Raw genomic sequence first — 23,594 nt, 5'->3', positions numbered from 1 at the left:
ATCCAAGGTGAGGTTTTTGGACAAAAGGAATGATTTCACATCAACTGTGATGATGGATTCCATGACCTTGCTGATGATTGGAAGTAAGCTGATTGGTCTGTAGTTGAGTGGGATCTGTTTTTGCACCTTTTATTGAATGGAGTGATGTTGGCAGATTTCCAAGCAGATGTAAGATGACTGAGCGTAAATTAAAGGGTGAAAACAGAAGACAGCGGACGTGCAAGACAAGCAGAGCTGGTTTTTAGGAAACGTGAGCTGATGCCGTCTGGTCTTGTACCAGAGTCAGAGTCAGAGACAGAGTCCAGGAGAAGTTGTGTACGACAGGGAAGGATGGATACCGAGAGGAAATGGAAATATTCTGTTTTTGACGTATTTATAAACATGCGAATGCATTTTGATATGAGCTATATTCAAAAAGCTTCATGAGCGAGACTCAGAACAGCCCGATACACACCAAGAAATATTTTATTTTCAACATACACTTACAAATATTTAGTTGGAAAATATAAAAATACTAGCAGAAGTACCCGGCTTCGTTCAGGAGGTTTCATGGGAATTTGGGTTATGAGTGGGTTCCCAACAGCCACTCGGATTTATTATTCCAGGTTTACTCCTGTAGGCATTTGGCACCTTTATGGCGAGGTTCACCCGCCTTGACACGATACCGTCATTGAGTATTGTGACCTTTTTTTTAGAAGTAAGAGCTTGCCTGACTTGCAGTCCAGCCACACTCTAATAGCACCACCACTGATGGTCTGCAACTGCTTAATAGTCATAGCTTATTTCGCAATTGACCAATATATCTATCGGACATTTTGGACAATTTGGGCCCACTTATGATGGGCAATTTCACTTCAGCACTTCAGAACAGACGATGTTGTGAGTTGTTGCAGTTGGAGTGGAAACAAAAAGATTGCAGGGACTTCCAACTCTGGAACAGCCTACATATAGCTGACATGAGAAAAGCAAGACTCTTCCAGATGCAATCCTGCCACTGTTAATGTTTGCCCTTGTGATTTGTTGATAGACATGGCGAAACTGACCCTGACAGGAAACTGAAGTCTCCCTGAACTGAAAGGGTAGGTCAGATGGTATAAGAGGAATGCGAGGAATGAAGACGTCCTCACCTTTGCCACTACCAGTGAGAATAGTGGCCTCAATAACATGGGGCATTAATTTCTTGACCACAAGTCTTGTGCCATTGCACAGTCGAGGCTGATCCAAATTGCGTAGCAGCATTATTGGTGTTCCTACTTTAAGTTCAAGCTGATGAGGAGGCAGGCCAGGTGGTTCTAGCGAATTAAGAAATTCAGTGGGGTAATTTACAACTTCAGATTGATCAACAACAGTGTCAACAGATTTGTATGTACGTGAGTCTCCAGGTATTGCTTGCAAGAGTTGATCGTTTACTACATTGACTGTGGTGTTTTTTGGTGCCAGAATTGCCCCCCCACACAACCATTTGTGATTTTGATAATGGTGCTGCAAGTTTGGGAACACCTATCCTATCAAATCGTTGACTGAAATGACCACAGTGCTGATCGCAGCTGGATTTATGGTACCATCAGCAAGTACAGTTACTCGCCCTTCTCCAAGCTGTAGCAGATTCTGAGCAAACTGAGCAGAAAGCTGATCACCAAAAAGACGTGCTCTCATGTTTGTTGACAGGGTCATGGTCTTGACATGGTGCCACAAGAATGATGACTTTAGGCAAGCACGGATTTCATCAGCTCTGGTTCCCCTGGAAATTACAGGCAATGTCTGCCGAAAATCACCTGACAGTAGAACAGTGACTCCCCCCATTGGGGCCTTGCAATTACACAAATCTTGCAATGTTCTGTCAAGTGCCTCTAATGCTCTTTTATGGGCCATTGTGCATTCATCCCAAACAATTAAGTGACATCTCTTTAGAACTTGACCAGCTCCAGAAGTTTTGGTGATCCTGCAAACAGTGGCAACATTGATGGCTAGGTCTACTGGAAGCTTGAATGCAGAATGGGCAGTACGACCTCCTGGAAGTAAGGTGGCAGCAATGCCTGAAGAAGCAACAGCAACAGCTATTCGCTTCTGTTGGCGAACTTTGGCCAGCAATAGTTTAATGCCAAAAGTTTTTCCTGTTCCTCCAGGAGCATCTAAGAAAAAGATACCTCCTTTCTGGTGGCAAACTCTGTCAATAATAGTGGAGTAAGCTGCCCTCTGATCTTCCAACAGCATGGGTTCATTTTCATCGACATATCTTGTCAGTGCATCAATGTTGTATGAGGTCTCTCTTAAAATTTCAGTTGTGAGGTTGTTGAATTCAGTTCGGTTAGTGTGCGGGAGACCAAATACATATAATTCTGGTCCATCCATTGACATGACCTGGTTTTCTATGTCTATTAAGGCAGCGTTGTATATCTCATCAGTATAACCTATTTCAATTTCAGGGAATCTTATCTGAGCCTGACGTTTGAAGTCCTCTGCCAGATCATCTCTGTACTTGAGCCATAATGCTAGAGGATTGGCAAGTTCACAAGTTTTTAGAAGGATGGCAAAAAGATTTCTGAGACTTCTTGCTGTCTGGCATACTGATGCTTCTGATAATGTTGCATCCCATTGAGTATCACATTCTAGCAGGACACGTCTAAAGCATGCCTCCCTGTATGTAGCACAAACATGTTCATTGACAGTTCTGAGGTCTTCAAACGATGTAGGACCTCTGACTTCGTGAAGAAGTAGTCGTAAGGAAAAGCACTCATGCTGACTGGGATGAACAGTGTAAACTCTGCCCAGAAAATTGTCAAAACTTATATCTGGATGACCTTGTTCTGCAGCCCCTCTCTTTCTCTTGATCCATTTTTTGTTGTTCCATTTGTAGTACGAAGGAACTTGAGGATATAACAATGTTCGAGCAAAGGGATCTTGCTGACACAGCTTGAAAAATGCGGTCAGTGTGGTGACCTTTGGAGCTAGTGCTTGCTGTGCAGCTGTCTCAGCAGTGAAGTAAACTCTGTCCATTCTCCAAGTGAACAGCAAGCTGCTGTACGGCAGGATGTCGTTCATGTATGGGAAAGGCAAAGATTCTCCCGAAAGCCTCGTTGCTGCTGATGTATCTGCCTTGCTGATATTGTGTAACCTCATCGCGAATATTTTGCTGCTGAAGTGCAAACATAGCAGCATCAGATCCTTTGTTCACATATTTACACATATACTTGATTGACTTGACCGAATTGCAGAACTCAACGTTAATGTGTGCATGGAAGGTTTTAGTGATCAGTGGGCAGTCGGGGACAATCCATCTGTTATCTATTTCATGTTGTCCAATCTTTGTCTGAAATACTCCATCCTCAGGCCTTCTTCGTCAGTAAGAGGGGTCGCCATCTTCTCCTGTTTGTGTCTCTTTCAAGAATTGCCTTGGAAAACGTTTGGTGCACTTTCTGTCTTTCATGCATGGCGAGTTGTAGTTAAGTGAACCACAAGGACCATGAACCATCTGTGCTTTGACAATTTCAAACAGATCTTTGTCGTTCGTTAGATCTGGAAATTCTGCTGATATAATGGAGTCAATCTGGTTGGCACGAATTTTCGAGGAAAGCCAGATTAGAATGTGTGCATGAGGCAATCCTCTTTTTTGCCATTCGATGGTGTACATGTGGCAACGTACTGATCCAAAAATATGTGATTTGGTGATAAGGTCCATTAATTTCACCACTTTGAGACGGAATACTCTTGGCAGTGAGGTCATGTCTGTGAAAATGTGTTTGTCCGGGAAGTAGCTCATCCTGGATTTCTTTCCATGTTGGATTGCAAGTAAATGTGATAGAGAGATCAGGTCGCCCATAAATGCGGACATATGTCATTGCATCTTGAGTTCTTTCATGCATGTATCTGGGGCTGCCTGTAAAGTTTGATGGTAGGATGCAGAGTTGGCCAAGCTTTCCTCCAGCCACATCATTGTTCATTCCGTCTCGCAAGTGTATGTAGGAGTCAGATCTTAATTCTTTTTGGTGGATCCTGATGTAACGCAACCTCTCTGCTTCAATCTTTGCATACATGTCCACAGCGAATTGATGGAAGAGGTTCTAACTTCGATGAATTTGGTTAAAGGAATTGCCACGAACCATAAAGCGATGAGCATAGAAGTCCATGCAAGAGACAGTTTTTGTTGAGTTTGTCCCAGCCTGTGGAATATTAAAGTGGTAGCCATCTTCTCCATTCACGAAGAGCAAAGGACACTGGAGGGCATCGTAAGACCTATGGGTTTGACTGATGAAGTTAAGGTTGTTGTCACGACATTTGAGGACAATGTCTCTTCTGCCATATTCTTGGCCAGTCATAATGACAGCCACCTCATTACGTTCTGGAGCATTGAATCGGCATGCATGCTCACCGGATGGTCTTTTGTCAGCATCAATGATGATCTGAAATTCCAGGGTAGGAGCATTCTCAAGGGCATATTTAAAACTTTCGACATAGCTGTTACTTGAATGAAGCATTTCTTGCAGCTTCAAAATTAAATCAAATCTTGTACCCTGGTTGCTGTTGTATCTACTCTGGGCCTGTTGTTGAAGATCTCCAACAAAGTATATCTACAAATACCGAGGCTGTTCATTTGGTAGAGGCTGGAGGGATCCTATCCTGTGGTAAATCTGTCCCTGAACTTTGAATGTTGGCATAAATCCTCCCTCTGTGATGACGTTGGCGCCGAATGACATCATTTGAAAGGCACAATTGTATTTCCGAATATTCTGAAGGAAATGTTTGGACTCTGGAGTGGTGCCAAGAAGAAGATCCTTAAGTGGCTCAGGTGGTTCAGGAAGCATAGTCAGCTGAACTTTGCCATGACTGCAACACATGCCTGGTGTTTCTTTATCCCAGTTTTTGGCGCTACACTTGTCACAAATCTTAGACATGGAACCAATGGTCACTAATTCGTGTGATGCATAATCATGGCTTGGATCATAGTTGAAAGCACCTTGGTACCACTGTTGGGTAGTGAATGGTCGAGATCTTACCTCAGTATGACTTGTCCTATCTCTTTGACGCCTTGTCTGACGTTCATCTGGAGTTTCCTCCTGCCGTCGAGTTGACTGTCGGAAGACCTGTTCTTGGAGGCGAGACTGCCTCTGTTCTAGTGCTTCCTGCTGCCTTTCAGCTCTGTCTGGCAGCGTTTTCTTTGGAGTCGTGACTGTCTTTCCTCGAGTGTTTCTTGGTCTATAAGAGCTGATCGCCTGCGTGCCAGGGTTTGAAGTTCCTGCTGATGTTCCGCATCTGTCCGTGCTTCTCTTCGTGTCTGCATATGGAGGGCTGCAGGCGACTTTCCGAAATTTGGCTGCTTTTTGGGTGGCATCGCAGTAGGGAAAACTGTCACTTTTCGTTTGATAATGGGAAGAGGTGGGGAAAACGCTCGTTTTTTATGGAAAACGTTCGCTTTACTTATAAACTAGGAATAAATCGGAGATTTTTCGAAGGTAGGAATAAATCAGAATAAAAAAATAGGAATAAATCGGAGAAATAGAAATTAATAATAATAATGAAGAAACGTGGCGAAAACGTTTGCTATTAAAATGAATGTTGAAGTAACGCCACGGCTTATATAGGATTATTAGGAGGGGCGGAAACCTTAGGGAGGCGGAGACTATTTAAATTGTCCAATAGAAAAAGGGTAAAAAAATTTGACCGTTCTAGAAAGGTCAAATATTTCGTGGTCCCGCCTTTTTGGGTTTTTTTTCTAGTTCGACCCCGGGGGGTGCGATTTCAGTAATTTTAAAGACTGCCATTGGATTTCCCATCTATGTAGTATGTAAAACACAGTTTGTTTGTTTGTGTGTTACCTATAGACCCCTAAACAGAGAGGCTCACGTACTTGATTTTTGGCATAGACATGGCCATTGGGCCCGGGAAGGACATGGCCCACCTAAAAATGACCTCCGATGTCCGATGACGAGATCCATATTTTTTATTTATAGCTAACGTAGCGCATTTCAGCGAGAAACATTATACACTGAATCGAAGCCTGTGCCACAGCAGCATGCTGATTCGCTCAGAGCGATCACATGATGTTCCATCCTCGCCGCCAGATGCGCTCACGTACTCGATTTTTGGCATAGACATGGCCATTGGGCCTTGGAAGGACATGGCCCACCTAAAAATGACCTCCGATGACGAGATCCATATTTTAAAATCATATTTACCTCAACGCATTTCAGCGAGGAACATTATACACTGAATCTCAGCATGTGCCAGAGCAGCTCGCTGATTCGCTCGGAGCGATCACGTGATGTTCCATCCTCTCCGCCAGACCACTGAACTGACAATATATAGAATGACCATTGCCATTCACACCACACAGGTGGAGGTGCAGCTACCGGGCGCCATCTTGGTTGGACACTCGATGCGGGGCGATGGTGATTTCCGTCATACGTTTGCACGTAATTCAGAGTGAAAAGCGATTGCGTTTTTTCACCTTTTGTGCGATCGTGTTTTGTGTCGATTTTTGTCTATTTTGTGCGATATGAATTAAATGTCTTTGAAACAGCTGTGAAACGTCTTTCCACAAGCCTTCCGTAACTGATTGGAGCAGTTTATTGCCACACAAAATGGCATTTTAACAGTTGTCTGGCTTTTAAAATCTGGTACACGTTCAAAACAAACAAGTGCCGCGAAGCGAGTCGGTCGAGTCATGCTAGCCAAGATGGCGACACGGCGGCTACACTTTTCACGGAGTATGAGCGTTCTATATATTTTCAATTCAGTGTGCCAGACTCGCTTACGTACTTGATTTTTGGCATAGACATGGCCATTGGGCCTGTGCCAGAGCAGCTCACTGATTTGCTCAGAGCGATCACGTGATGTTCCATCCTCGCCACCAGACTCACACCATATATCACGGTGTAACTTGTGCGAGGCTTTTGTCTGAGTGAGTTTGAGCCGAGAGGGCGATTGTACGGGTCTCCCTTCCCCCGCCAGGCAATGCCGGTACTGGAAGGCATCATAGGATCGGTGAGTCCCCAAAAGCCGCTTCGTGCTGTTGTCGCGAAGATGCAGGACGATGTCGCAATTGTTGTACTGCTCTCCTACCATGAGAAATGCAACGTCATTGTTGACTGGCCCTCCCCTCCCCCCTCTCTCTCCTCTTCCCTCCCCATCCCCTCCTCCAACCTCCCCTTCCTCCTCCCCTTCCCCTTCCCCCTCCCCCTCCCCTCCTCCCCTTCCCCCTCCCCTCCTCCCCCTCTCTTTCCCCCCCTCCCCCTCCACTTCCCCCCCTCCCCTTCCCCTTACCCTCCCTCCTCCCCCTCCCCCTCCACTTCCCCTCTCTCCTCCCCCTCCCTCCCGTCCTCCCTCTCCCCCTCTCCTTCCCCCCTCCCCTCCCCTTCCCTCTTCCCCCCCTCCCTTCCCCCCTATCCTCCTTCCCCCCCCCCCCGTTCCCCTCCCCTCCCCTCCCCTCTCTGCCCGGCAAAGCCGGGTACTTCTGTTAGTAGAAAACTACCAGGAGTTGCGCACCATTGAGACCTCGAAGTAGGCGCATACAGATTTGTATACCTAACGACACCACAAACAGACATTTCCTTTTATTATATAGACATATTGTTTCTATTTTTTTTATTTTTTTTGTATACAAGATCGAGGCTCGTGAAAGAGCGAACATTTATCACACAGAAAGACAAACCGACAAACCGACACATAACCGACACATAAAACAAATAACATCGGGAGCGGTAGACAAGATGGGGAGAGAGGGGGAAGGACACAAACGCAACATTTGAGAGCAGGAACCGAGAGACATGGAGACATCGAGAGATCTGTGGGAGGGAGAGGGCTTTGGGGGGGAGGCATGGGAAAGGGGGTGGGAGAGGCATAAAACATATGGACACTGCCAGGACTACCAGGAAAGAAGTTGGAATTACAAACAAGGTGGATCTGGGGTGAATTAGTGGGGGTAGAAAAGATCAAGGTTTTGGATGGGGGAAGATAAGAGATGGTGGTGAACAGCTGTTTTAAAGACCTGGAGGGAGGAGTGGGATTGAAGGGAGTGTGGGAGTTTGTTCCAGAGGCGGGAGAAAAGAGGAATGAAGGAGTGAAGGTGAGCAGAGAGCCGAGATTTCGGCAGTTTAACCATCAGAGGCTTGCTGGCAGATCTTGTGCGACCTGTAGGAATATTTGGGGGACAGAGCACAGAGAGAGCTGGGGGAGCAAGGCCGGAGAGGAGTCGGTAGAAGACAGAAAGACCACCTACCTGCCTGCGGTGAGTGAGTGAAAGGCCCTCAGAGATAGCTTCATCGCGGGAGATTCCAATGATTCTGAAAGCTTTGGTTTCAACAGCGTGAAGCCGAGCTAGGTGTGAGGCAGGAGCACCAGCCCATAGGGGAGAACAGTATTCCATTGAGCTGCGGATGAAAGCCTTGTATGTGGTGAGAAGCTCAGGCGTGCCTAGGAAGGACTACGCACGACGGAGGATGCCCAGTCGGCGACTGGCTTTGCAGGCCAGCTTGGAAATGTGGTTTTCCCAAGAAAGATCATGGCAGATAGTGAGACCCAAAAGCTTGAGCGACAGAACTTCTTGGAGAGGATTGTTGAGAAAGTAGATGGGAGGGTTGTCCAGTCGATCTTTTCGGAGAGACATAGTAAGAGTGTGAGATTTGTCAGGATTGAAAGACATGTTCCACTTGTTTGACCAGTCTGTGATTTTGTCCAGGTCTTCAGAGAGTGAGGAGGCTGCAGACTGCCGATCTGAGGGAAGAGGAATGGAGCGGCAGAGAGTGGAGTCATCAGCAAAGAGATAGAGAGGATTTTCCAGAGAGTCGGAGAGATCATTGATAAAGACAGAAAAAGCACAGGACCCAGCACACTGCCTTGGGGAACTCCAGCCTGAACAGGAAGGGGAGATGAGAGAAATCCATTCAGGGCCACACGTTGACTACGACCAGAGAGGAAGTCCGCAAGCCATGCATGGAGATTTCCATGGATACCATAGGAGTAGAGTTTGGTGAGCAGAGCTGGGTGCCAGACCGTATCGAAGGCACGAGATATGTCAAGGGAGACAGCTCTGATTTCCTGTTTGTAATTGAGGACCTCCATCCATTGTTGAGACAGGAGAAGCAGCATGTCCAGAGTAGAGTGACCTGGTCTGAATCCAAATTGATGATCAGAGATCAAGCCATTGGAGAAGAGGAAAGATTTCATATCCGAAGCAATGATGGATTCCATGACTTTGCTGATAATTGGGAGCAGGCTGATTGGTCTGTAGTTAAAAGGATCTGTTTTTGCACCTTTTTTGTGTAAAGCGGTAATGTTTGCTGATTTCCAGGATGCTGGCAGATGACCTTGAGCAAAAGATAGGGTGAAAAGAACAGAGTGAGGGTGAGATAGAGCGGCAGAGCAGGATTTTAGGAACCGTGGGCTGATGCCGTCTGGTCCAGTTGCAGAATCAGAGTCGAGGTTCGACAAAAACTCCTCCACCTTTTCAGGCGAGAAGGACACAGAGTCCAGGAGCAGTTCGGATCGACTGGGAAAGGTGGGAACAGAGAGAGATGGGTTTGGGACTAAAGATTTTGAGGCAAACACAGAGTTGAGGCATTCGGCTTTGTCACGTGCGATGTCAACTGTGTGGCCATTTGAGGTAAGGGAGGGGATGGAGGGGGAACAAACACCAGAAACGGATTTGACCAGACGCCACCAGGATTTGGAGGAAGGAGACAGGTTTGAGAGTTCGTTCTTGAGTGAGGAGAGATAGTGCTTCCTGGCACTCCTGAGGGTAGACACACACTTGTTCCGAGCTTGGTGGAAGGAACTGAGATTGCCTTCAGTTGGATTAGCCTTCCAAGAGGCAAAGGCAAGTTGTTTCAGGGCAACTGCCTCACCACAAGATTCGGTGTACCATGGACGGGAGGAAGGGTAAGACAACTGAAGACGAGATGGGATAAATCTGTGCATGAGAGAGATCAGTTTGCTTTGGAAGAATTCCCAGGAAGAATTGATGTCAGAGGCAGTGGAGATGGGAGACGAATCCAGACGATTGATGGCTGCTTGAAGCCCGTTCCAGTCGGCCTGAGTGAAATGCCAGACTCTTCGACGCTGAGGAGGCTCTCTGAGAATGGCCAGAGAGATGTCCACTTTGACAAGCACATGATCAGAAGAACCGATTGGAGCAGAAGAAGAGCAGCAGACATTAGCAGGGAAGTTTGTCATAACCAAGTCTAGAAGAGAAGAAACTCCATTGGCTGAGATCCGGGTCGGGAAATTGACAGATTTTGTCAATCCCAGTGAGTCACAGAAGTTCTTTGCTGAGGTGCCATGACTGGTGAGAGAGGAACCCACACCCAACCAGGTGGCATGATGACAGTTGAAGTCACCACATATGAGGAAGAGAGAGTTGGCATGAGTGGATAGAAGTTGGTCCATGTTGTCAGAGAGTGAAATGTAAATTGAGTCATCACTGTTTGGGGGACGGTACAGAACACATATGAACAAAAGGTGGGAGCGGAGAGGAAGCCGTAGCCAGAGGTACTCCTGGGGGTGAGGAGGAGAGAGGGCAGTGCAAGGAGAGTGAGGAAGAGAGTTTTTGATAAAGATAGCCACCCCACCACCAGGACGAGGCTCAGGTCTATCATACCGGAAGAGGGAGTAACCAGGAAGAGATATTGAGGAATCAGAGACATCTTGAAGGAGGAAAGTCTCTGTTAAGCAGATCAAGTCTGGATTGTCAGAAGCAACCTGTATGGAGAGATCAGTCAGGTTTGAGCGAACGCCCCGGATGTTTGAGGTCCATACCGTTAAAGAAGAGAGAGGGGGAGCATCGGGTACAGGACAGGGGAGGGGAGGAGTAGGGTAAGATGAAGGATGAGAGGGGGAGGTAGGGAGAGCAGTTGATAGTGTGTCAGAGATTACAGAAGAGTTCCAAGAAAGGGAAGGATGAGGAGGATGAAAGGTTTGGTGGTGAAGGGATGAGGCAGAGTGAGGGGTTGTTTGAGGGGGGGCATGGAACAGTAGAAGGTTGGGGGGGGGTGGAGGCATGAGATAGAAGGGAGACGAGGTGGGGAGGAGGCAACTTTGAGGAGGGGGGAGGAGGGAGAATTTGAGAGGAATGGTATGGGGGGAGATTTGAATGGGAGGAGTTGGGGTGGGGAGGGAGTTTTGAAGGGGAGGAGTGAGGCGGGAGTTTAGGAGGGGAGGGGCAAGGGGGAGTTTAGGAGGGGAGGGGCAAGGGGGGAGTCTAGTAGTGGAGGGGCAAGGGGGGAGTTCAGGAGTGGAGGGGCAAGGGGTGATTTGGAGGGGAGGGGCAAGAGGGGAGTTCAGGAGTGGAGGGGCAAGGGGGGAGTTTAAGAGTGGAGGGGAAAGGGGGGAGTTTAGGAGTGTAGGTGCAAGGGGGGGGATTTGGAGGGGAGGGGCAAGAGGGGAGTTTAGAAAGTGGATGATTAATGAAAGACGAACATTGATAACAAATTGGGTTTGTTGTGATTTTCAAGTTAGCAATCCGATTCAGAACGATGGAGGAGGGATGGAATGAATGTGAATTTAGACCATGTAGTGAGGGAGACGTATAAGATATTGAATTTCTTTTTTTTGAGTTGGAGAGGAAATTGAGAAAAGCCTTTTAAATAGGAAGAAAAACAGCGTGTTGTAAAATACCACTGAATAAACCACTGAAGGGGAAAGGTTAAACATATTTAAAATAATATTTAAACAGAACCGTGAACAATCTTATATGCACAAAATACCAACGGGGGGAGGACCGAGAGGGACCACAACGAGTCACGTGAACAGGGCAAAAGGTGGATGGCAAGGAGATAATGGGGGCGGGGCGAAAAGCACTGCGATACACCTGGACAGAAAGTACAGGATGAGACAACGGCACACGTGCAGAAAGGAAAAATAAGTTGTTTTTTTTTGTTTTTTTTGGGGGGGGTGGGGTGGGGATTTAAAACGTTAGACAGAGAGTATTACATTCGGTGTAGAAGGGAAAAACTGAGAGCCAAGCAAAACACGATGTAGGGGACTTAAGTTAACAAACACCGACAGGGGTACAAGGCCGCACACGAGGCACAGAACAGGATTAATTAATTACGAGTTATAGGAAATTCAAACCAAAACTAACTATAAACAAACAATAAAGCATGGACGATAAAGTAACGAGTTGAAATTTGACAAACACACGAATGAAAAAAATAACCACTTTGGATGCCTGGAGAGAAACCAAGCCTCCAGGTCGGAAGCTTCAACAACTAGGCCGCGTGGCCGCGCGCGGCACGAGATACTCGACTATTTTTTACAGGTATGAAAGATTAACCCCGATAAAACTTCCGAGGGACACTTAAAAGGTACACACACGTAAGATAAACAGTTTAGACAAGAATACAAATGTGACAATGACTTAGCTTCGAGCGTGCGTGAAGATCGTGGAACAGCTTCGAAAATCCGTGACCGCCCCGATCAAGATCTCGCGAGACCTGAAATTCTATTGGAGATACACCTGGTGTTACCTTTTGTGCATGTCTGTTACTGAATTGAGTTTCTCAATTAGAAACGACAATAAATTTTGGTTTTCTCAGGTATCGGTGATTGCATTCTTGTCCCTGTTTTGACAACTACAAACGTGAAAAAAGAAGTTGATGAACTTTTTGAGGTGTTTGATTCAATTGAAAAGCATTGGCCCAACAAGGTAAGAACAATATATAACTCGCTTTTATCACTTGGGCAGCTGTCCTATTGCAAATTGAATAGCCTTTCTACATACTTTAGGACTCTTGAAATGTTTTTATCACAACTATAAATTCAAGAGGTTATAATCAAATATTGTTCCTTTAATCTTTGGCGAAACTTTGAGACATGCTCCATAAAGTTTAATACCCATGTTGCAAAGACTCGGCCTCAATACGTACGTGTGTTTGGATGCATTCCTTGTTTTAAGGATCCAACAAGCAAACGCCATTAATGCTGTCATTAAAGGAGTTTCTTGGATTCAAATAAATTTTCACAACTACGATCAGACATCCCTCAATCCTTAAACTGGAAAGAAGGATGGAAATTAAATATATAATTCTGGTGATGGAGGATTCAAAGAGATAATGTGACCTTTTTCTATTTATTCTCTATACAGAATGTCATGTTTCTTGGAGACTTTTCCACCATCGCAAAATATCTGGATACGCATGAGAAGCAAAGAATGAATTCTGGCAAATTCCAATGGCTTATTGATGGCAAAATGGACACAATGGTGAAAACGGATATCAACTACGCAAATGACCGGTTTGTTTGCTATTCCTCAATTGCATTGGGACATTATATAGTATGAGCACCGAAAATACTTTATGATGATACTATTTGGGAATATTCAGTTTCAACATTCACACAAATCGCAAAATTGCAGTTCTCCCGTCCACACTTTGTACTGATTCTTTAAACATGACCTACCCCTTCTCCCTTTCCTTTATATCCCTTGGTCTCAACCTATTTCCTTTTGGTTCCTTTTCCTGCAACAATGACATACCTTCAGCTGTTATACGCAAGCCTGGTGTTGGCTTTACGGGTCAGGTGGCTGGCTGAAGATCTTAGGGTCTTGAGTTCAAACCCTGTCATGCTATTCAATAACACCAGGTGGGTTGACTCAGTCTCTCATCCTTCGAAGGTTGGCAAAATGAGTATCACTTATTGGAAACAAGGGAAACTGTATTCCATCACAATCCCACAACAAAAGCAAAATGTCAAAATATGGTCGTCCATAAGAGCATTGTGATGTTGTATTGTGGTGTCATTCCTTCCTTGTTTGGTTGTTTTGTGCGATGTCATCCCTCTAGGTTTTTCCTTTTTTTTTAATGTAAAAATAACGATCAGCTGTCGTGTTTTCATTGAATGAGCAGTCAATGTATACCAAATGGTGCCCATGACCCATGTGACCAGTTATTTCCGGGACACACCATGTCGCTATTCCTGGTATATCGCAAACTCGTTTTGACTCCCGTCCCCATCATCCTCTTTGCCCTCCTCTGTGTGTAAGGGTTTATTGCCCCCACATTTCCCCTTCATTTCTGAGACATAATACTCACGTGTTATCCAACTTACAGATTTGTTGCTTTTGGAACGCAAGTACAAAATGCTGTTGTACCTGGATCGGCAAAACCTTTCAACTTTTTGATCAATTACTCTCTCAGTCAGGAGGAGGTATGATGCAGTGTATACCTGCCACCGGTGGGAGATTCAAAACATACCGATTATTCATCGTGAAGTTTGATATTGACGGTTCATAGTTTTGTACTTGGTTATACCTGGCGTTCCATACAATCCGCAGAGGTACACCAATCGGGTTTTACATGGCCTTAATGGATGAAAATGTTGTATTTTTACTTGATTTAGAATTATCAGGTTTACAACTAATACAGTTGTGTGTGTTCCATGGACACAACTATTTTTTTGGTTCTCCCAGTTAATGGAAATCTCTGTTTTAAGATTACACTTTTTCCCCATTGTAACTGAGGGTTCAATGAACCTGGACCAAAATTTCAGGCGGAGATAAATGTCCATCGTAAACACATAAGATGATCAATGTTTGTTTGTAATGTGAAATACTCAGAGAAGAGTGTAAAATTCTCAACAATAGATGTTATCTCACAAGTCAACAGGTTGCTTTGGAAAAGATGAGGTTTGAAATGTTTATGATGACATGTTGACAGTAACCTTGCTAATGCATTCCTCTTGCTCACACTCCCACAGGGCCTGTGTATCATGGACCATTACCCTATCGAATTGGACCTGGAGCCACCACACCAAAGGCATATATAAATTAGTGCGCCACGTATCCAATAAATGTGTGATCATTCAGCATTTCTGCTAATCTTGTCTCTGTGCAAATGCTATGCTTAACATAATTATATGAATGATTTATTGAATAATTGGGAGATGGTATTCTGTTGGGTTCATCAATGAAATAATGGGGCAGTCTTTTGACAAATTCTTCATATTATGCACGTTGTTACATATTTATGTGAATGTATGTGGATTACCATTCAGGTCTTTGCTTATCCGTGTGTAGTATATTAAGGGTGGTTGTGATTGGAGGGTCAGGAGCCCTTCTGAACCAGTGGCCGGAAACGGAAGTGACCGGAAACGGAAGAAGAAAAGACACGAGGAAAAAAAAGGACGGTTATTATTCTTCCTCGCCCCACTCCGAAAAAAGGTGGAAGCGACCTTGCGCGGCGTGGACAAAGCGGCGTTCCGAAACCCGTCTGGCGAGAGGAGTTACCTGGACGCGTAACTACCTTTTGACACGTCAAGTCCCCGTGAGTTCGTGCACGGAACCAAGCGGCCGGCACAGTTTGCCCCGTCTACAAGGACGCGTACGGGTCGCACGTTGGGCCGCGCGCGCGTTGCAAACCGCGCTTGGTTTTGCCCCGTCTACAAGGACGCGTACGGGTCGCACGTTGAGCCTCGCGCGCGTTGCAAACCGCGCTTGGTTTTGCCCCGTCTACAAGGACGCGTACGGGTCGCACTTTGGGGCCTCGCGCGCGTGGGAAGCCGCGCTGGGTTTTGCCCCGTGGCTTGGCAAGGAGGTGCGCGCTGCAGCAGCTGTCCCCGGTACGAGACGGCACGTTTGGAGCACGTCCGCCCGGGGTTCGTTCAACCGCCCGTGTGCGGAGAAGAGAGACCTTGTGAGAGACATTGACCACGGAGGGAGTCAGGAGTGGGGCTCACGTGAGGAATGTATAAGATGGCCATCTTAGAGTTATTGTAGATGAGTTACATCTTTGGGATATTGATTGTTGATTGTTGATGGTTGATTGCTTGGGGAATATATCATTGATTATTCCGGATCCTTGGTGTGGGGTTTCCTTTTGATTGGAATTCCTATTGATTGCGTTACGGAAGCTCATATATATAATACTACTTGCTGGCGAAGGTCCTCTCACGGTCCGGGGGTCACCGAGACCAGGTAGTCACCGAGGGGACCACGTAACAGAATTGGGGGCTCGTCCAAATTACGATTTGCGGTTTCGCAATTGGGTCTACGTCCGGGATTTAAAATTGTATAAAGTAATAAAATAATAATTTTTATTAATTAAAATTTATTAATTAATTATTAATTGGTAAATTTTTTTTTGTTGAGAAATTGGGGTAAAATCTTGGGTGAAGGTTAACAGGTGTTAACGATAGGCACCATGGCGTTTGTGGCACAGAACTTTGGGGTAACACCGAGTGAGGCACAGTTCCGAGCGTTGCTAAAGTCGGACCTCTTGAAATTGGCCAAACATTTTAACTTGGAGGTCCGAACTAATTTGAGGAAGGCAGAGTTGCAGGCCACGGTGATACAATCTATGGTCGGATTAGGAACATGGGACGAGTTAGCCTGGGAGTGGCTACCCGAAGAACCAGAAGACGTTGAGCTCCGGAAACTGGAGTTGCAGTTACGGAGCCAGGAACGGATTAAAGAAGAAGAAAGGAAAGCAGAAAAGGAAAGAGCAGAAGAAGAAAGGAAAGCAGAAAAGGAAAGAGCAGAAGAAGAAAGGAAAGCAGAAAAGGAAAGAGCAGAAGAAGAAAGGAAAGCAGAAAAGGAAAGAGCAGAAGAAGAAAGGAAAGCACAAGCAGAGGAAAGGAGAGTGGAACGAGAACTCCAGGAAAGGTTAGAAGACAAAAAAGCAGAGGAAAGGAGAGCTGCAAGGGACCTCGAAGCAGAGGAGAGAAAAGCGGAAAGGGAATTAAAGGAACGTGACATGGAGCTTCAGCAAGAAATCAAATTCAAGGAGCTGGAGTTAATGAGAGAACGGGGAGAGGCACCACCCTTGCTGACGGGGTCGACACCTAACCAGAAAACCTGGGATGTGGGCAGACATGTGAGGCTGGTTCCACCGTTCAGTGAAAAAGAAGTCGCGAAATTTTTCCCACACTTTGAGAAAGTGGCTCGACAATTAAACTGGCCGGAGGAGGCCTGGACCATACTCGTGCAAAGTGTGCTGGTGGGGAAAGCTCAGGAAATTTATTCGGCGCTACCAATGGACCAATGTGCAGATTATGAGGTACTGAAGAAGCACATCCTCAAGGCCTATGAGTTGGTTCCGGAAGCTTACAGGCAAAAATTCAGGAATGCCAGGAAGAGGGAGAGTGAGACCCATGTGGAGTTTGCCAGAGTGAAAGAAAACATGTTTGATCGGTGGTGTGAGTCAAAAGGAGTCGGGAAAGACTTCGAGGCATTGCGGGACTTGATCCTGGTGGAGGAATTCCAGCAGTGTGTCCACGAGGACATCAAAGTGTACCTGCAGGAAAAGAAGGTACCAAAGTTGTGGGACGCAGCCACCATGGCAGATGATTATGCCTTAACCCACCGAATAGGGGTCCACGAACCTAACTCCTCGCCTAGATCTCCGCAGGGGAGGTGGGGAACAGCAGGCGCGGAGAACGACCATACATGGCGGCGGCCTCGAGATGATTATGGGGACAACTATGATACCCCACCGGTTCGAAATCAGAGGGATGCGGGCCCAAGACAAACTTATAGTTCGGGGGGCCCGAGGCAGACCCCGAGTTTTTCCTCTGGACCTACTTGCGCGTTTTGCAAGAAACCTGGACACTTGATGTCCAGTTGTTACCTCATGAAAAGGGACAACCCAGAGCGGAGTCCGACTATTACAACTCCGAATGCGATGGCTAGCGTAAGAAATCGCCATCAAAAGGGTTACCAACCATTTATTTCAGAGGGGTTTGTGTCACGGGATGGAGCCTCGACTAACCGGAAACCGGTTAGGATATTGAGGGACACAGGGGCACATCAATCTTTAATGCTTGAAGGCATTTTGCCATGGTCCGAGGAGACGGCAACGGGGGATAGTGTTCGTTTACAGGGGATCGGGGGCGGTGTTAGTGCTCCCCTTCATGTCATCCATTTGGAGTCCGATTTGGTGTCAGGACCGGTCACCGTCGGTTTACAAGCCACGCTTCCGGTAGAGGGTGTATCTGTGGTTATCGGGAATGATTTGGCCGGGGGTCAAGTTTATGGTAACCTGAGGGTTGGTAAAGAGCCCAGCAGGGAAAATAACGCCACACCAGCTCGGGATGGCGACAAAAGTGCCAAGTTATTTGTAGGGGGACTGAACTTCAAAACAGAGGAAGAAGTTCTGACCTCTGTCTTCAACAGATATGGGCCGCTGGTGGAAGTGCGGTTGGTAAGAGACTGGGAAACGCAACAGTCAAGAGGGTTCGGCTTTGTCACATTTGCCAGCACAAAAGACGCCAGAGAGGCAGAGAAGAATTGGAATGGCAAGGATTTGGAGGGTCGGACCATAACAGTAGGGAAGGCATTTCGTAGGCGGTCGAGAGGTCTACAGGAGAGGACAACTGGGCGGTAGTTTTGGTGGTGGCCGCAATCAATATTATTATGGAGGCTCCCTGAGTTATGGCTGCTCCCGAAGGAAGGATTGGAAAAATGGTGGCCGAGAAGGAGACCGCTATTCATGGGACTACAGGGACCAGTGGTCCCACCCTAATTATTAGGGAAATTCTGAGAAGTTGAAGCACTGAAGGCGGCGGAGCCGCCGAGCCAAGATTCCTACACGAATTAACCGTGAACGCCGTTCCTAAAGGCGTCCATGTAGTGAACTTTCATGCACGGACTAACCGTGAACTCCACGTTCCTCAAGGCGCCCATGTAGAGAACTTTCCTGCACGGACTAACCGTGAACTCCGCGTTCCTAAAGGCATCCATGTAGGGAATACTCGGCTTGGCCTCCCGGAAAAAGTGCTATCGAGTTGCGTAACTTTGGATCTTTGATCAACCCCTTAACCTTCATTCCCAAGAAACTGACGGTCAAAGTCAGAGGGTCATGAGATGGAGTTTGATTTGGGCAGGGACAATGTCGTTGTTGGTACTTAGTCCAGAGGGAGTAATCTGGAGGGGTTGTGGTGAAATTTTGGTTGCTTTATTTTTAAGTGATAACTGTGCCCGGGGGGAACTGATAATGTGGGGGGGGGTTGAGTGATCTGGTTTGTTTCTCCAAATTGGCCGGCAAAGAAAGTTTTCGCTGGGTTCAAACTTTCTTTCTTGAAGGGGGGGAGTGTTACATATTTATGTGAATGTATGTGGATTACCATTCAGGTCTTTGCTTATCCGTGTGTAGTATATTAAGGGTGGTTGTGATTGGAGGGTCAGGAGCCCTTCTGAACCAGTGGCCGGAAACGGAAGTGACCGGAAACGGAAGAAGAAAAGACACGAGGAAAAAAAAGGACGGTTATTATTCTTCCTCGCCCCGCTCCGAAAAAAGGTGGAAGCGACCTTGCGCGGCGTGGACAAAGCGGCGTTCCGAAACCCGTCTGGCGAGAGGAGTTACCTGGACGCGTAACTACCTTTTGACACGTCAAGTCCCCGTGAGTTCGTGCACGGAACCAAGCGGCCGGCACAGTTTGCCCCGTCTACAAGGACGCGTACGGGTCGCACGTTGGGCCGCGCGCGCGTTGCAAACCGCGCTTGGTTTTGCCCCGTCTACAAGGACGCGTATGGGTCGCACGTTGAGCCTCGCGTGCGTTGCAAACCGCGCTTGGTTTTGCCCCGTCTACAAGGACGCGTACGGGTCGCACTTTGGGGCCTCGCGCGCGTGGGAAGCCGCGCTGGGTTTTGCCCCGTGGCTTGGCAAGGAGGTGCGCGCTGCAGCAGCTGTCCCCGGTACGAGACGGCACGTTTGGAGCACGTCCGCCCGGGGTTCGTTCAACCGCCCGTGTGCGGAGAAGAGAGACCTTGTGAGAGACATTGACCACGGAGGGAGTCAGGAGTGGGGCTCACGTGAGGAATGTATAAGATGGCCATCTTAGAGTTATTGTAGATGAGTTACATCTTTGGGATATTGATTGTTGATTGTTGATGGTTGATTGCTCGGGGAATATATCATTGATTATTCCGGATCCTTGGTGTGGGGTTTCCTTTTGATTGGAATTCCTATTGATTGCGTTACGGAAGCTCATATATATAATACTACTTGCTGGCGAAGGTCCTCTCACGGTCCGGGGGTCACCGAGACAAGGTAGTCACCGAGGGGACCACGTAACAACGTCAATTAACCTTTGATCATTCTTCTTCTGATTTGCTTGCTCATCCTATACTCTTTGTGTAATTCTCTTGCATGAATGTCTTGTTTCTGCAAATAAAACTGATTAAACAGATGAATATTGTGTTTGAATTTGCTCATCTGCTGTTGATTTAAATATGGCTTCATTTAATCTCTCCTCGTAAATGTGTGAAGGCGATGAACTCGAAGAAGAAATCATTTGTGGACACATGCCATGCTATTGTCATTCTTTTTTTCTTTTTTTTTGTATACTGAATCGAGGCTCGTGAAAGAGCTGACATTTACTTCACAAACAAATCAACCAGACAAACAAAATATATAAAAAGCGGGAGCGGAAGACAAGAGAATGGGAAGCACACAAACACTTGAGAGCACACAACATTTGAGAGCAGGGAGATGTGTGGGAGGGAGAGGGCTCGGGGGGAGGAGGCGTGGGAAGGGGTGGGGGGGGGGGGTGGGAGAAGTATAAAACACAAGGACACCAAGGACTTCCAGGTCAGAAGTTGGTATTTCAAAAAGTGGAATTGGGGTGAAATTATCGGGGATAGAAAAGATCAAGGTTTTGGATGGGGGAAGATAAGAGATGGTGGTGAACAGCTGTTTTAAAGACCTGGAGGGTGGAGTGGGATTGAAGAGAGTGAGGGAGTTTGTTCCAGAGGCAGGAGAAAAGAGGAATGAAGGAGCGAAGGTGAGCAGAGAGTCTTGATTTTGGCAGTTTAACCATAAGAGGGTTTCAGGCAGATGTTGTGCGACCTGTAGGAATATTTGGGGGGCAGAGCACAGACAGAGCTGGGGGAGCTAGGCCGGAGAGGAGTCGGTAGAAGACAGAAAGACCAACAACCTGGCTGCGGTGAGTGAGTGAAAGGCCCTCGGAGTTTGCTTTATCCCGGGAGATACCAATGATCCTGAAAGCTTTGGTTTTCCACAGCGTGAAGCCGAGATAGATATGCGGCAGGAACACCAGCCCAGAGGGTAGAGCAGTATTCCATTGAGCTGCAAATGAAAGCCTTGTAAGTGGTGAGGAGCTCAGGTGTGCCAAGGAGGGACATCGCTCGATGGAGGATGCCCAGTCGGCAACTGGCTTTGGAGGCAAGCCGGGAAATGTGGTTTTCCCAGGAAAGGTCATGGCAGATAGTGAGACCGAAAAGCTTGAGTGACAGAACTTCTTGCAGAGGATTGTTGAGAAAGTAGATGTGAGGGTTGTCCAGTCGGTCTTTTTGTGGAGACATGGTGAGGGTGTGTGAGATTTGTCAGGATTCAAAGACATGTTCCACTTGTTTGACCAGTCTGTGATTTTGTCCAGGACTGCAGAGAGTGAGGAGGCTGCAGAATGCCGATCTGAGGGATGAGGTATGGAGTGGCAGAGAGTGCAGTCATCAGCAAAGAGATAGAGAGGATTTTCAAGAGAGTCAGAGAGATCATTGATGAAGACCAGAAAAAGCACAGGGCCCAGAACACTGTGTTGTGGACCTCCAGCCTGAACAAGAAGGGGAGATGAGAGAAATACATTCAGGGCCACACGTTGAAGGAGAAAGGGTTGAATAAGTATGCTGGAAACTAGAATTGGAGAGGCGAGTATCGGCTGGAGATGGAAGGAAGAGGTGGAAGAAAAGGAGATAAAGGGGGTGGGGCGAGACAACAAGCATACATGGGCAGGCCCCGCGAAGAGAGAAGGAAATAAAAAATAAATAAATTATTCTTCGTATTTAAAACGTTAGACAAAGGGTAGATGTTCGGGGAAGGTAGGGGGAGAAGAGAAAATCAAAGAAACAAGCAAATACAGCGAAGCAAGGAACTTAAATTCACTAAAACACCAACGGGGGGGGGGGAGGTGCGGGGGGGAGGGAAGCCGAGAGAAACCAGGCCGCACACGCGGTGCGAACATAAAACGATTAATTACACACAAGTTTGCACGAATTACAAACCAACACTAACTTGAAACACACAGTAACACATACACAATAAAATAACCAATGGATATTTGACAAAGATACGAATGGGAAAATACTTAAACTCTGATGACGTGGAGAGATCGAAAAACGCTTCCTCGCCATGGGAACCAGAAGCGGAAGTCCCATCTCTTATTGACCCAATGTATGGAGTTACCTGTTGTTGCAGCTCTCCCGATGTGCCCACTTATTTCAGTGATGGGTCTTATGTTACTCCAACATCTCTTTCTTGCCGTGTTTATATTATGGTAAAGGTATGATTAAAAAAAGACATGAATACATCGTTATCTTCCTTGTGTTCAACACTGGCATCCCTCGGTATCGTTTCCTTGAGTTTGCCTGCTACAGAGCTGAAGTTTTGCAGGTTGATAATTGTCTTGTTCATTCCTCTTTCCTTTTTTTGAGCAGCACTTCATCAGCTTTACTCTCGGCTGATGGAACTCTGCCTTTGAGAAGGGATTTCTGATAAATTAAACAGATGGATGTACCAACTTCATTCAGAGCCTTGGAATGGATCTTGTCTTGTCCTTGGAACCTGTCTTGTTTCAATCATTTCAGGTGTTTTGTAACTTCCTCCTCAGTTACATTAAAGCACTCTGCAATGTCTGTGACATGTACCTGATCTGGTTCTAGAATTACTTGTAGATATTCAATGGTGTACACTCAACAAAAAATAGTATTCATACTTCATTGAATAATTCAGCTTGGTCCTTGTTTGGTTCTTCATGTAAGTCTAAATATTGTTATGTCGGTTGGGTAAGCATATCTAGATCTAGGTAGATCTGTGTATGTATCATGCTTCATCTATCGTGATAGACAGAACCACCTCGATGTACAATAAGTAGTTATGTGTTTAGCCCGGTTTGTCGGAACAAGTGTACACCTGTGATCATACAAGGATGTTCGTGTGTTAAATAGTTGTTGGGACAAAGATAAGACCCCTGTGTGTCAGACCTGGTGATCATTCCCTTGTCCCTTATGTCAATGCACTCTTATAGACATTAGATAGGCCCTTAGTGCACACATTAATTAAATCCCCCCCCCTTACAAGAACTGACCGGAAAAACAAGCAGGCAGCGGCCGCACAGTGGTACACCATGGTTTTCATACATTGACCAGGCAGGCTGGGAGCCACCCCCAGGAGGACTCTTGATTGGCCAGGGGGAGGGTTGAGCAGCAAACACCACACCGATTGGCAGAGTAGGGTAGAGAGCTTCCCCATGATTGGAGAGAAAAAGAAGGACTTGTGGTTGGCCAACGACCAATGGCATGGAGCAGGGTGCCAAGTGCTTGGCCAATGGGAGGGGACGGAGGAGATCAGAAGATTCGGGAAGGTTAGAAGTGACGCACTGGTTGGAAGGGAAGGAGCTGGCGTCGGAAGTTCACGAGTAAAACCGCTCGCTCGCCGGCATTTTCCTCTCTCTCTTCTTCCCTTGGCCTTCTCGTTCCTGGTTCCTTTCTGCCCAGAGTTCTTCCCTTTCCCTCTTGCCTTCCCTTGACTGTCCCTTCGTGTTGGACCTGTTCCACTGTGTGGACATTCGAAGGACGGTGGAGAGACCAGCGTTGACGATCATCCTCCCCTGTGTCGTGCTCCTGGTGCCTGTGTGCTGTGCTGTGTAGCGCGGGA

At 46.7% G+C, this 23,594-nt stretch overlaps 1 long non-coding RNA gene across 1 annotated transcript; it reads left to right on the top strand.

Moving 5' to 3' along the window:
- The first annotated feature begins 13,193 nt into the window (after window positions 1–13,193).
- On the top strand, window positions 13,194–14,735 carry LOC144890933 (uncharacterized). The gene is made up of 3 exons (XR_013622591.1): window positions 13,194–13,224; window positions 14,040–14,136; window positions 14,686–14,735. It is a non-coding gene; the product is annotated as an uncharacterized LOC144890933 (long non-coding RNA).
- The last annotated feature ends 8,859 nt before the right edge of the window (window positions 14,736–23,594 follow it).

This window comes from Myxine glutinosa, chromosome 2, assembly GCF_964187855.1.
Source record: "Myxine glutinosa chromosome 2, kmMyxGlut1.1, whole genome shotgun sequence".
Taxonomy (NCBI): Eukaryota; Metazoa; Chordata; class Myxini; order Myxiniformes; family Myxinidae; genus Myxine; species Myxine glutinosa.
Note: the sequence above shows the minus strand (reverse complement) of the source record. Positions and strands in the feature narration are given on the sequence as shown.